Here is a 15,672-nt window from a genome sequence, read left to right on the forward strand (position 1 = left end):
CCCATTTTGTGCTGTGTTGATGGTGAAGTGGGAGGTGGCTGGAGAAGATTCATTGCTCCTCCATCAGAAAGACAAGGGAAATTGTATTCAGGCATTCCGACCCTACAAAGCAATGGCTGAAAAAGTAGCCATGTTTTCTAATGAGATACAGAGCTTCTTATTCAACCCTCTTCTTATGCAGATCTGCTATGTCCCAAAGTCTTCTTACAATTCCTGTAACACTTTCCTTCACACACAGGCTCAGAGATCATGGATTTACAGCACTGTTGCACAACTGTTGTTGGCCCTGGCTGCCTTGCTTCAGTTTTAAGATAAAAACCTTTAGTGAATGTTAGATGGGATCTCAAAGCAGGGAGGAGACTGGGGAATGTATTGTCATTTCCTCCTAACGTAGTTTAGCCTAATTCCTTTATTATGCTCTGTCCCTTGAATCAATGTCTAGACATATTGGGGAACGGATAAACTTCATGATGATTTGAGCTAAAGCCAGGTTCTACATTAAGAAGTGTCCTTATTTCTTTCCCCCCTTCCTTGACTCTCTTCTCACACTACTGGAGTACTGACCTTATCCCACCTCTTCTTCAGGTTCTACAGGTCATTTTTGTAGTGTTTTGACTTAAGCTGAAATTTTACAAAGAGTTGTTTATGGAAGAGATTGGGGTTTGGAAGGAAAATGTTTTTCACTAAAAAAGATATCATTGAGATTGGTTGCATCTAGCAGTGGAGCTCAGGCTGATTTCATAACCAATCCCCATATTCTAGTCATCACAAGTGTTATGTGGAGGCATCAAGGGTATGAGTTTCCTGGAAGTAGTTGTTTCTTCGCAAAAAGAAACCTGTAGAGGAAACTAAAAGCATGCTGGTTGTTCTTCCTGATGCTTTCCATGACAATGCCACACAACACGCCAGGGAACACCTTCTTGCAAGTCTTGCTTTCCAAGGCCATCAGTTGGTTGATGGCTCGCTGAGGGCTGAATGGGAAAACCTGGACATGAAGAGTCATTTCCTCCTGCTGCACTGATCTCTGTTCAGGTCCTCTGGCCACCGACGCATTAAAGTCAAGACCGTGCAAAACTTCTCCCGGTGTAGTGTGAAATTTGCTCCAGAAGAGCAGAAACATCTGGCTAGAGCCAGGAAGTGGTTGCTGGCTGGCTTTGGCAACAAGGGAACGTGTAGTTAATACACTCTTACCTCATCAGTAGGTGTCACTGCAGCAAAAGACAGGGTCCAGTGGAAAGTTTCAGAGGGGAATAGAGAGGGGTACTTCGGCCAACCAACCAGATGCAGAGTCGGTTCAGTGCTTCCTGACTACAGCCAGAGAACAGCTATGGATCTGGGTTTATGAATTGCTTGTAATAAGGCTATAGGAAATGAGAGATTAAGGAAATGAGTCATTAAGTGATTACAAAGACATGTGGAGTGCACACAGTTGTGGCCGCCAGTAACAGAGCATTGAGCAACCGTAAATTTCTTCTACGGGGGTTTTGGGAATGTTCCTGCTGAACTTGTATGCAGTAGTGAGTTATGGTTCGGTGGATATAGTTGAAATGAACCAGTAGCAAGTTTCAGTCACTGTTAGCACAGAACCCACAAAAGAGTTTTCTTCAGCTCAAAATCACCCTTTTGATGCCAGGCCTGGTGACCAGTCACAGGAGGAATGCTGTGACCAATTAACAGACAGCCACCATCTGACACTGTGGGGTTGAGGTCCATGCTTCAGAATGGATGCAGAGGCTTTAACCAATGCTCAGGTAAAACCTCTTCATCAGGGCAAATATCCGGAAGATGTATCCCTGTGCTAGAGCAGCTTCTCACCCCATTGTCACATCTTTAACAACAGAGTCTCTGCAGCTGCTTTGCCTCCTGCCAGGTGCTCTGCTGGTACTGGCGTTCAGCAGGGTTAGCACAAGGAAGGCTGGGGAGCCTGGCCTTGGGTCGGCAGTGAGCAGGGCAGGGGAGGGGAGCAGCACGGCTGCACTTGTTCAGCAGGTGCACTACCATCAGCTGGCGAGCAGATGCTCTCTGGTGTGCCTGCAGGCCTTTGTTCACACCACAGTGAACCTGCTTCCGTTCCCAGCCTCTTGGACAGCAACCTTTCTGGAGAGGCAGCCCCCTCCCTCTTCCCCCGCAAAGCCAGCGCTGAAGATCCATAAACGAGCTCTGTTCATTTTAAGAGTCCAGTGCTTCCGAGGCAATATGGGAAGCAGGATTCAGAAGCCGCTGCTCCAGGCAGCTGGGATAAGTCACAGAACCCACTGAAGTGGACCCTCCATGTGGTTTGGCACCAAAAATATATATTTTTAATCTTGTTTTCTGAGAAGCACAGTCAGGAAAAAAAGGTCTGAGACCCAGGGCAGGTCAACCCTGCTACCTGCTATCAAACGGACTCTCCTGCTCTGCAAAAACTTCTTGCAGCTTCTTGCTAAGGCATCATGATTTAGAGTGTGTTATGCAGCAGGTCCAAGCCCCTTCTGCAAACACATTGACAAGTCATACAGTACAGAGGGGAGAGATGAGGCAGTCAGGCATCTTTTGAAGCAATCCTGAAGCTAAACGTTGTTTAATGTTGGTTCCCTCTCCCATATATCTCACTCCCCAACCTCGACTATAGCACTATAGCTGGATATATATGGAGAAAGACTTAAGTCAAAAAAGTAGTCCCTCTCTCCACTCAGAGATATGCTATTATGCAGTAAGGCCTCTCTAAACCAGCATCCTGCAGAAGAAGGAGAACAAAAAAAAAAACAAAACCAAAACCAAAACCAAAAAAACAAACAAACAAAAAAAAAAAAAAAAAAAAAAAAAAACATTTTTATTTCCCTTCTCTCAGATTTATTTCCCATATTTACACACATGTCCCCTCAGATCCTTGCTGGTCTTGCTTGCAACCAGCATTTTGGATGTATATTATATAGTTTCAGGTCTTCTGTTCCATGAATAAATTAATCACATGTGAGCAAAAATTGGCTGCAGTGCTTATGGTCAAAGTTTGATTTCACACACGCTCTCCAGACAAACAATGTAATCTCTGCATGCAGAGTGCAAACAAAAAACTTTCTTATTTGATTTTGCTTCCCTTCTACCATGTAGCTAGCTGTCTTAAGAGGCAGAGACACTTCCAAGTTCCCTACAGTGGGCTGGTAGATGGGAGAACATGGAGCAAAAAAAACACTGCTTGTGCTGTTACAAACAGTAATCCAAGCATTGGTGTGTAAAGAAGAGACTCAGTATATGAGAGCTCCTGACTCTACTACTTTAAATCTAACTAGATAAGAGAGCCAAAGAGTGGGAGGTGAAACAGAAGCCCAGAGAGTTGAAAAGATTTGTCATAGCAGATCTGGGACTGGTGCCCAGGCCTTCTAAGCACAGCTGGGTGATGATATTATTGTTATTATTATTAATAATAATAGTGAATATGCCAAAAAATGGTGTTAGGGTAGGACTAAAAGAGATCACCAAAATGGGCAGAGTGTGGTGAATACTTCTGACCAAGGAACATATCAGTATTGACATCTTTCAAGATTTCTCAGACATTTTCAGAACAAAACTTTTAGAGAGGTTTTAAAATGTGACTCCACAATTAATAATAGACATTGCATTTAAAAAGCAACAAAGGAAAAAAATTGAAAGATCTAAGCTACGAAGAAGTGTAAAAAGCCTTCCATTTTCAGTGCAATGAAACATTTAGTCAGATCCAAAATCAGCCTTTTCTTCTCAACCAAAACTTCAGAAGATTATTGTTTTGGTTGAGACTGTTTTTTCCCTTCTGATTTTCCATTTTGGTGACCAGACCAAAATATGTATCACTCACCAAGCTCCACTCATAAATCCTAAGAAAAAAAAAAGTGTCCCATGGACTACATTAAACTTTATTATGGAGAGTTTTTGACAATGAAAATCTCTCTCCCAGGCATTTTAACTACATCACCACAGTAACTATCCTACCATGCTACAACTCCTACTACAATATTTCTTTGTTGCATAGATAACTGTGACCAAGCCCTTGCAAACGTAATTCATGAGAGGGAGCAGCATGATTGAAACAATACTCACGCTTCAGGGTTGACCTCTAAACCTATCATAAGTCACAAGTGTCAAAATCAAGCAAGGTTATACAGGGGAGGTTATGAAATTTCATCACTTGTACAGATGTCGGATTTTCTATGCTGTAATGACAGTCAGGCAACTTACTTGATTGTGTATGTCCTGATGAAAAAGAACAGAATGATTTTATTTCCTTTATATTCTTTATTTTTAATTTTTAGATGATGCTCACGATTTCTGTAATAGTTTTTTGTTGTTGTTGTGATTTTCTTTCCCTATGCTGCTTTTTACATTTCATTTTTGTTTTCTTTGTTAGTATTGCTTGGTAAGAGACAATGCATCAACACCTTTGACTTTGAGAAAATGCAGCCAAGAGCCATATCAGGGAGATATTTGCTCCCTGATGAAATTTAGGGAGGAGTAGAAGTAGCTGTTTCACAGCACAATGTTTACAAAAGATCAGGAAAGGAAGGAGAAAAGTCATGTGCCTGCAGCTGACAGGAAAGCAGAAAATTAAAGCAGAATCAAAGTAACTGATCTAACAAGAATCTTACCCAGACACTGGTCATTACTTCTCTTACAGAAAATGCCAACTGATCCTAAATGATCAGGAGCAACTGGAGCTGCAGTTGCATCTCATCGGAAAAGCTCCCTCAGTGCTCTCTGCCGAACCTCCCTTTCTGTTTTGGGAATATTTTCTGTTCTCACAAACAGATTGACAAGTGGGATGGTTTAAAGCCCTGTTGTGTCTGATGTTGACTGAGAGAAACGTACACCCTGCTAATGGCTAAATCTCTTCTGTTGGCCCTTCCTTGCCCTGCAAACAGTGTACTCAAACTGCCAGGCCTGCAAAACAGAAGGGGAGGTATGAATTTTTGGATGTATGCAAGCCCAGGTTAGAAGAACACAACTGGACAGCCCCAGCAGATTTCTCTACCTCCTTGGATTTTCTTGGAGTCATCTAATTACTTCCAGGGGTTTTGAGAAATATCCAGAGTTTCCAAACAGAGTGGCCATTGAGAAGCTGAATTGCGTGGGACTCAAACCAGGGGCCCATTAATTCTGTCCCATATGAAGCCAAGTTGTCCACAGAGTGATAACACACTGAAGGGATAAATCACTTTGGCAGAGTCTTGCCTTCAGCTTGCACACACTACAGTACAATCCCTAGAGTTCTCAGAAAAAAAAAAAAAAAAAAATAATATATATATATATAAGGTAGGTTTTTTTTTTCTTTTCTTTTTCTTTTTTTTTTCCCAAGGAGAATTAAAGTGAATATCAATAAGTTTGGGTGTGAGAACACAGAGGGAAAGAGAAAGCAATAAAGGTGAAAACAAAGTTTCAGTGGAAGATCTCCTTATGGCTCCAGAGATCTACCAGAGGAATAAAGAGCAAAAGCTGTCTGTCATAGATGCACTAACATATAGGCAGCAGCTACTTTTCTCCATTGATTCCAGAGGGAGCCAGGCTCTGACAGTCCATCACTCCAGTTCCCTAAACATGATCCCAAGCTGACTGATGACAAAGCTGCCTGCAATGTTTGCCATCTGCAAGCGGCAGCGTGGCACGTACGAGATAAGATGGATGGTCGCTCTTACAGTACTTTGATCTTGAGATGCCAATAAGACCTATGAAGGTTGACTTTCCCCTGCAGCACACACAGTTCTTGTCAGGACAGTGTGGAACCACACCAGAGCAGCAGGGAAAGGGAATCAGCAGCTGAAGTGAAATAAAGAACCATACAAAGCACTTGATTTCTCACTTCCTGGCTACATTTCTGGAACAAAATATTCGGGCTCAGTAATAAGCTGAAGTTTGATGGCCGACATTTGTACAGGAGGTGAAATCCTATATTCAGATGTCTTCTTCTGGCTTTAAAAATCTAGATGATCTGCAGAAGATTTCCATGCACAAGGCTGCCATTCTAACAAATGGCAGAAGTATTCTCTCCTCTACACAAAGAAATGTCATGCAAGGGTCAGTAGATGTTGTGCTACTAACTCATTCTTCACCCCTGGTGTTGCATACAGTGCCAGACTTGTCTCTTCTCTGGCCACACCATTCTAGTCCACCCCTCTCTAGCTAAGCATTTGAATGTTTCCAAATCTTGCAGAATAGAAGATATGAACAACATTTCAAAGTAATTCTGGAACTGTAAATAAAATGAACAAACATGGTTGGGATTTGCAGCCTTTGAAGGCTTCAGTTCAAATCCTTCTTTTTCACTTAATTTTTCATATCCTTTCCAAGGCTGTAGATGGGCATTTGGGTGATATTTAACACTAGCTGTACTGAACAGCGGCTCTTGCTGCTGCGGATTCAACAGGCACCAGATGAAATCAGGGGTCAATCATATGTATGTGGAATGGCCCTTAGCTCGGAAAAACACCAGGATGGTGTCACAAGGCCCTAGAGGGACAGCTAAACACACCACTCTAGGTGCAACAGATAAGCCTGGGGAATGCCTATGCTTCTCAGATGGAAGCAGCCTTAACTACACACAATGAAGAAGTTGTGAGGGGACAGAAGGGGATGAGAAGTATATTACCATAATATGGTAATATTATGGGTTGGGGAGAAGGGAAGGAACCTTACAGGGCATGTGGCATGTTCCTTCCCAAAGACAAGATCAGATTTACTGTACAGACTTTCTTAAAATTATCCAGTGATGAAGACTCCATAGCCTCCCTAAGAAAATCTGTCTCAGAGTTGCAGTGCTCTTACTGTTTAGATCTTCTTTCTTTTTTTCTGATCATGGGATAATCCATCATGAGCACAGACAAGAGGTGGTCCTCCACCACACCGCAGCTGTCTTCTTAATATTGGAAGATCCCATTCTGTCGCAATGCAATCCAATGTGAGTCCACAATAATAAGAAATTTGCTTTGAAAGTTACTAACTTTGGTGCATCAAAAATAAAGATAAGCAAGTAATCCCATCACGAAACAAGTGCCTGTGTTTAGAAGCATTTGTGAAAGAGGAGACAAAAAAAAAGTGGCCAGTGGTACAGAGGAACAAAGAAGCTCCTCTGGCCATTGCCAGGATTAATGAAAGACCAGTCCTAGGAGTTTGCTCCAGCAGTTTTAGAAAAAATAACAACAGTCCTCCCCCTCCCAACATGCTAAATCTGATCCTTGCTAATGTGAATTAATACCAGGTTTCAGTGCAGCCACTGGGGTAATGTGATGCTCTGGAGTGCTGTAATCCTAAACAGAGCATTAGGAGAGCAGCTCCCACTGCAGCTGTGGCTCCTTGCAGGTGTTTCTTCCCCAGGCAGCCCCTTCAGCAGCACGTCAGTGACTGCTTGAGAGGCAGGCAGGGGTAAACTCTATCTTGTTCAGACAACAGGCTCGCCTGGAAGTCTTGGGCAGATCCAGTGCTGACAGTACCAGGAGGGGTGAGGAGGGAGAAGTCTGAATTGGTATGGGTCTCCATTTGCTACACACAAAAGGAGAGAGGGAAAAAAAAAAAAAAAAGGCAGGTGAATTAAGGAAATGTGTCTCTGCTTTATCGCCTTCCCGCATGGGCTGGGCACAGAATGTCTGTGCACTCTTTGTTCAAGTAGTGTTACCATTACCCCTGTCCCTGCCTCACTGCTTTCCCTTATCCTCCCCCCTTAAACAAACCCTGGCTCATGCATTTCATAAACAATCCCCACTATTCATTTTTCAGGGGCACCAAAGGGAACCAGAAGTCTCCTAAACTAAGTTCTGCATCCCTTGGGACTGCACCGCTTTCCCTCCACCCATCCTTCACCACCCTCCTCCCCCAAGTCTTGCACAGTGCCTGTCTGCAGTCACAACTCGATATTGGGTTACAGCAGGCCTCCAGCTGACCTGGTGGGTTCATCCTGTAAAAATACCGCTTGTGCTGTTCGTCTCTCTGATTACTCCTGGCTCATAACAGGTGGGGCTGCCAGCTCGAAGGGGGAGGGCAGGACAGAAGAGCTGCTCTTAAGCTGCATGCCCTCTGCAGAGGAGGGGACAAAAAAGACCCATTTGCTCACTCTCTTAGCATTGTCACTGAGGTCTTGGGTTATTGAGAAAAGAGTTTTGTGTTGGTCTGTTTTTTAAAGCTCAATGCCAATGAAGTCAACAGAGGGACACTAACAGCAGTCGCCTAACTTCATTTCTGGCACAGCCTCTTTCTGTTTAAATGCAGGTCCCTGTCAAAGTCCCAGCTGACTTCTGAGATCCTCTCCTCTCACTGTAGAACAGGTTGGAAATTTAATTAGACTCGTGACAAATTTGGCTCTTCCTGATTGTCACTTGGGCCAAGAACTGCCCTTTTGGGCTGTTGGCTCTTGGGCTTTCAGTCTTGGTTGCACTCGGAGTGGACAGAAACAGATGGAGAAAGAGGACAGAAACAACTACAGACTAGCAAAATACTTTGAGTTCCGGAAACAGGTATTGGACTTCTGTTTATCTCAGAGTTGTAGGTCAGATTTGAACAATTTGCATGGTGGGCATGGTTTAGATTTAGATCTTAACTCAATGGCTTTTTCCAGTTCTGTGGTGATGTAACACAGGGAGTATTGTTCAAAAGTGTGAAAGGGTTTCCTCTCACTTTTCATAGCAACTTTTAATTTCTTCTGAATTCAGATAGTCATGAACTGCTTGGTGGCCCAGGTTTGCCTAGATAAGTAAGAAACTGCATTAAAGCTTTCTACATGAAACTGGAGGGATTTCACAGCACAGAGAAGCTCAGAGAAGTTCTTGAAGAAACAAGAATGGAGAAGCTCCAGTAATGGAAAATGGTCACAATCTTTCTGAAAAGAAGTCAGTAACGTAAATATTAATTTTAGAGTTACATTGAAGGACAGCTCAATGGAATGCTGGATCTGAAACTATCAAATTGATTACCGGGTCCCCTTCCCATCTACCAAAAGCAAAAGCTTTGCAAGGAAGCATGCATACAAGAAAAGTGAGTGTTTCTGGAGGGTTTCCACCTTTATCAGCTCTAATCAATATCCAGTAGAGGAATAGGCAGTATATACAGAAGATTATGCCAAATGAAGATTATGTCTGACCTTTGTTTCCTTCCTTCTACATATGTCTTACTTCCTTATTCATTCTTCCAGGCAAGACTTACCCACTGTAGGAACACTGGGTTCATTAAAATGATCAGAGATTAACAGACACTTGGCTGGTGATTTTCTAACCCCCTAATCACCTGCATTATATCTGATCTACAAGATCCAAAAGACCTTGGATGGAGATTTTCAGAGCCAGATTTTCCTCTTTCTTCCTTGCAATACTGTAATGAATAATTATTTAAGGATGCTGCCACCAAGCTGGATGTATCCTCCTCAACACAGGGAAAATGATGATAAGCATTGGCCGTCTCCCAGAAGATGAACATCAATCCTCAAACCAACCAGACCAAAGTGACATGGGAAGGGAGAGAGGTCACTACACCAGCCAGATTGAAGGAGGACTTCTGAGTCATTTGTTCAAAAGGGGACAATTTTATGTGTCTGCATAAAACAATTTAAGTACTGATATTTTCACTTTTCAGCTAACAGTGATCTCTGCCTTCGCTTCTGCATTTTGCTGTATTTCACAATAAAAACCAAGAAGCTAATTTAATTTCCCAGTTCTCATTTTTCTGTTCAAGCAGTTCTACTTGGGAACTGTGGGCAATAGGAATTCGTGTATTTTTCAAGAAATGCAGATTGCTGATGATGTCTGAAATATAATTCTATGTCATTTCTACAGATGGATAGCTGCAGAATCTTTGGAAGACAAAACTCCTTTCTTGTCTTCTACTTTTTCCTGTTTCTACCAGTGTCCTTTAAGTTGCACTGTACCTTAAAAAAAGAAAAAAAAAAAAAAAAAAAAAAAGAAGCCTGTAAATTAAAAAAAGGACAATGGTTTGTCTGTCTTTAATTCTATAGTGGCAAAATGAAGCACAAAGGACTTTATATAATGTATTGTATGATATTTGTTTCATTTTACAGACTCAGGAACACTATGTTTCTTTATTCTTTTATGTCTCTCTTCCCTGTATTTCTTGGAAAAGGGTTTTGGAGTTATTGCTTAGAATTTAATAAGCTTTGTGTTTAAAATGGACACATTCTCACCAAATTTAATCAGTCCAAAGATATCTAAGCAGCTGAAAGTAAATATATTTTCCCTTCTTCAGTAGGTGTCACTTTCTTGATACCTTCATTTTCATAATCTTGCCATAATCTTGTTTTCTTGAGAGGAAAATAGACCAGAAAGAGCATTTGTTTGGGAAGTATAAACATGCCAATAAACTTATTCAAAAAGAAACAACTAAGTCTGTTTCTCCATGTATGAACAAAATAAGTTTTGTTTTTTTTTTTTTCTTTGCAAGTCATTTTTAAGGGGTAAATTACTGTACTTCAGTTAGAAGGATCATCATCATGACTACCTTAAAATCATACAGCAGGTGACATGATTACTGTGTTTGTCCTTGCTGTGCTACAGTGCCTGATTGGCATGAGGTTCCTAAAAGCCTCAGGAGCTGCTCTAGGGATGAATTTGGCCTGCAGGGGTCTTCCATTTACTTTGATTTATTGTGATCATTCAAAGTGTATTCTCATTTGGATGGTCAGGGATTTACACACATAGCTTCCATTAACACTAAAGGGTGATACCATTAAGACAAATGTACAGTTAATCTCTGGCACTGTAGAGCTAAAAATATACCTTGGAAAGTGCTCTGGCTGGGCTGGAAAGGTTCATTATCTGAGCTTCATTTCACAGCAGAGAGCAACTTTAAAATGAAGCTTTGTTCATGGGAGAACTGAAGATGAGATCTCTTCCTTCAAGCTACTGCACATAAACAGATGTTTTCTGATCTCCTCCTTGGATCACCATCACTGCAAGATTGCTGTTGAAACCAGAGTACTTTTTGCTGTTATTTTGGCAACGTCACATGAACCCTTTGGAGAGGGACCTTCCTAAACTTTCCCCAAATTCACGCAAACCAAAAGACCTATGAGAAACAAGAGAAGATCCATGTCCAGAAGAGCTAACCATAGACGAGTAGGGGCAGACGGGAATCCAAATCTTAACAGTTAGGAAACACCTTTTCATTGCTGGGATAAACATTACTGATGTTGTGGCATGTTTTTTTCCAATAAAATGTCTAAACAAAGAAAGAGCAGGGAGGTGGAATTGCCCCAGAAAAGTTTTGCAGAAAAATCCTGAATATTCAGATAAACATCACATTAAGCCAAATAAGAGAGGAAGGAAAACCGTTAGGGGTATTAAGCCTGATATCTTGTTTCTTACTTGCGAAGGCTTGAGCACAAGACTTGAATGCAAGCCCCTTCTGAAAGGAAATCTGACAGTGACAAAGTCTATGCCAGCCTTTGTCCCATGATGACAAGCCTCTCCAGAAGAAACACACCGACTGGCTTGGGGAGAGAAAACCCTGACTCATGTGCTAAGACATCTTTGTCTCAGACATCTCTGTCACCAGCTGAAGTGGCTCACCAAGCCTCTAGCATGGTGTAAATGGAATTTGAAAAGCACACCCTTAATCCAGCTCCAATCACCCAGTGCTCCCACGGTGTTCAAATTGACCAGCACCTTGTACTGTGATCACTGAGTAGTTACTTCACCACTAGCAGGCAAAAGTACACTCAGCCTCATTCAGCAAATTGTGGACAGGGAGGTATACAGAAGCGAAGGGTCTGTCTAACACCTCTTTTCTCCAAGTCCTAACAGGAGTCCCTATGTGATGCAGTCCCTTTACACACTCTTCTAGCTGAGGACAAGCTATCTCTGATCTGTGGACTACATCCTGCTTCAGAGAACTTACAGCATTTCAATATACCCAAAGTAATTTTTCAGGTGTACATCATCCTGTTAGATCATTACAAGCAACGAGAAACTGATGCTCTGAGGTAGTGCAAACCAGTGGACATAGCACTGAATAGTGCCTTAATCCCAGATCTTGAGCAAGGTATTTCATCTTTCTATACCTTCCTCTTTCTCCTCTCACACTTTCTCTGCATCTCTTTTATAGCTTCATTGAAGCAAACCATGGGAAAATAACTTGTACATGTCTACATCAGAGATTGGCACTAATTGTTATATCAGTTGCTTTAGTGAAACAACTGAGAAAGCATTATATATTGCCAAGACAGACTCAGAGATACTTTGTTTTGGGCAGGGACTGTACCTTTGGGTTTATTCTGTCTGCAGCTTTATTATTGTATTGGATATCATGACACATTTTAAGTAGTTCCCTGTCTTCAGCTGTAAATTAATATTGTTTTTTGATAGCTCATTAGGCTCTCTTACTATGATAATATGGATTCTATATTTTAAACACCACTAAACTATTTTCCACTCCTGTAGGTGAATCCAAGTTTGCAAATTTTGCTTTGCTGTACAGTACCATTCAATAGCCTGACCCAGCAAAACTCCTACAGATCTCACAAGACCCCTGGCAAAATGCAAAAGAGAAAATGTTCTGTGTAAACAGCAAATGCAGGCAGTGAGGAGGAGGAAGGGAAAGAATGCACTTCTCATTTATTTGCTTTTAAAGCTTTTTGTCTTCTATTCCTCTTCTTCCCTGTCCACCTCCCAACCCCCTGCACCCAAGACCAGAATATCATGCATGTAACAGAATCCGTTCCGATTAGAAGGTTTTGTTACAGCTGTAATAAGCTTTCACACAGGGAGAGTCCCCTGAGACCTATATTTCATCTCAACTTTCCCCACCGCATTAAACAGAGGGTTTGATTCTGGAAAACAGAGATTGAAATTCTCTCCTCCCGCACTCAACACTGGCAAGTAATGAGAATTGACAATTCCAAGGCTTGATGTGAAACTAGCATGGTCTGGGCTGAAACTGCTTGTGTGATAACAGGTTTTGGGAATGTTTCCACTTTGATCTGTTTATTTATTATTCTTATTAATTATTCTTAAGCGTGTGATTTGGTGCAGAGAGGTGGGAGGAGGAAAAAGGGAAGAAAAAAGGGAGTCAGTAGCTTGGCAGCACACAGCCTAAATCTAAACACCACACATGCTCGCTATACCCTGGAAAAACCTGGATCTTATACAACAATTTCTGTAACAGCATCACTTGGATAAACCAGCAACTTACTTGGAAGGAATCTTTGCTTTCCTAGAATTCATGTAACTAAGAGATAAAATGACCTTGAGGGATGGCAGCTTTCCTTGTAAAATATATTAACTCTTTCAGAGCAAGCCTTGCTGAAGATCCTCCTTTATCCATACTGTGGAAAATCAGACAGGACAGCAGGGTCTGCCAAAGCCTTAGAATGAGTCTTTTTACACTAACATCATCAGGCTGTTTATGTACCTTCAGTTCTGATGATTTAAAAGGGAGATTTTAAAACTATCCAGTCAGTATCACCTGTATGTGCTGACAAATTGAATGCAAATAAATGACTTGACCCATCTTTACTTCTTTGCGCTCAAATGACCTCAGAGCTGATGACTTGACCCACTTCATTGTTCCCTTAAATGAGCTAGCTGCCAGCTAGGTTAACACAACGTCTCTCCCAGAGTGGTAGCCCCTTGGATTGCTCTCTTGAACTATTTCTGTTCTCCTGGTCCTACAAAAGTGATTTTTAGAAGGAAGATGACGAATGAGACAGGCAGCAACCAGTCAAATCTGCTGCGCATCTGATTCAGAAACAATCAGTCCTGTGAAGAGCAGAACAGACTGTGTGGACTCTGGGGCATAATGTTATTTGGCTGGATTTTGTGTTGTTTAAAAATAGTGTTTTCCCTGCTGTAACTTTCCCCTTCAGAGGGTTTCTCTTCCCTCTGCCCTAGTTGCCTATTTTCACAATACCAGTAGGAATGCAATACTGCTTTTCACCCTCTGTCAAACTTGATCAGCAGACGATTCGAGGTTATTAGTGGGTAACTGACAGCGAGGGTGGATGTTTTTTGCTTGAAAAATGGGAAAGAAGAAAATTCAAACTGATCGTGGAAGCAGCTTGCTCAGATCATTTAGAGGGGATAGATAAAAGGGGCCACTCAGGAGAAAGAAGCAAAAAGCTATGGGCTGGATACTTTTTACTGGTTACTCTACACCAAGATGTTGTGTCTGTAAGGAAGCCTGTTTCATACTTCAGAATATTTCCACAAAGAGAGATTCTGACAGCTTCCACTTTTCTCACATTTTAGATGATGCCCTCAGACCAGGTGCTGCACACTTTTTGGAATTAAAGACCTCCACAGAGGCCTCTTTCTGAGAGGAGAATGAGCCCAGCTGTGCTCAGACAACACTGACATTCACCTTCCCTTAAATTTGCTACTAGTTTTTCTTCACAATGAGGACTCTCCTCCCTCTCTGGTCCACAGCGCTGTGTTTTCACCACAGAGGCGGCTGTATTTCACTTCCAATTGAGCTGATCATAAGGGATGAATACTCCTTTCTGCTTCAGCAAGAAAAAGGGATTTAAGCCTTTAGAAGCTGGCTGTGGAAGAACTCTGTCTTTTCTGTGTGTTCCTCAGCTGTCATCACTCTGCAAAAGACCATTTAACCAAGCTCCAGCAAGATGTTTGAAATTACAGGAAAGAAGGATATACCTGCTCTGATATTATCCCCTGCTGAGCCCATGGCTATTGGTGCACAGTTCCCCAAGACGCTGCAACTTCATGTATTTCTCTGCAAAGACAGAGCAGTGTTAAAAACAGAGTTGCTGATGGAAAAGCATAAAAAAGCTAGCTGTGCAGGGAACAGGAGACATATGTGGCTGTCCCATCACTTCATCCATGTTAGGGGTTTGCATGGCTGGGAAATGGAGAAAGAGACAGATGGACAGTATACCCCTTTCCCCACAACCCTGGGTCCTAGCAGAAAGGTGAAGGAAAGAGATCTACAAAGCAATGAAGTGGTAATTTATCCAGGCCAGAAGCTTGTGCAGCAGTTCTGCAAGGACTCATACAAACACATACACCTCTGGCTACTTGAACCTCTTTGTCTGCCAGGGGGGACACAAGCCAGAAGACCAGGTCACCCAGAAAAAAAAAAAAAAAAGAAAAAAAAAAGAACCCCAAACCAACAACAACAAAATGAAAGAAATAGCACTCAGCCTTTCTCCAAAATACCAACACAATCATTTCCAACACAGCTCCATTGAAGCTAAGGGAGCCTCCACCAGAGATGAATTTGTCCTGGTCTAATTAATTCCCCTTTGGAATAGTTGCCAGCAGGGATATCTGATTAAAATCTCTCTCTCCTCCAATGAGAAGCACCTCCAGAATTGCAGCACCTCCCTTCCCCTCCCCACAGAAGGAAGCACTAGTCCAAGTCCCAGTGTGAGACTTGAACCTACAGTGACCTCCTGAGCCCTGCAGTGAAGGATGTATTAGCCAATGAGTCATGTTGACACTGGCTTGAATCTTAATGGGCCTCTTCTTTCATACCAGAGAAACCACGTTCACACAGCTACGGACCTTCCTCGTATCGGATGACCCTTCACGCATGAGCTGAGTGGTGCTTGCTGCTGTCTTCCTTGCCTGAAGGAAAGGGGTGAACAATGGGGTGGGGATGTCAAAATCCAGTTCCTCCAGAAGTTACATCCTCTCTGTAATTTAGGATGCAGAAGAAATTGTCATCCAATTTGAACATTAGAAACTAAACTAGCACTCTGGTTAATGGAAATGA

General features: G+C 42.1%; 1 long non-coding RNA gene across 1 annotated transcript in view; it reads right to left on the bottom strand.

The window, feature by feature from the left end:
• Positions 1-15,672, bottom strand: part of LOC311438971 — a 34,457-nt gene that overhangs the window by 5,872 nt on the left and 12,913 nt on the right. Inside the window, exon 2 of the long non-coding RNA XR_014694478.1 lies at positions 1,192-1,361. This is a non-coding gene — a long non-coding RNA (uncharacterized lncRNA). The remainder of the gene's footprint in view (positions 1-1,191; positions 1,362-15,672) is intronic.

The sequence above is a fragment of the Aythya ferina genome (assembly GCF_964211825.1).
Source record: "Aythya ferina genome assembly, chromosome: 6".
In the NCBI taxonomy this organism is placed as follows: domain Eukaryota; kingdom Metazoa; phylum Chordata; class Aves; order Anseriformes; family Anatidae; genus Aythya; species Aythya ferina.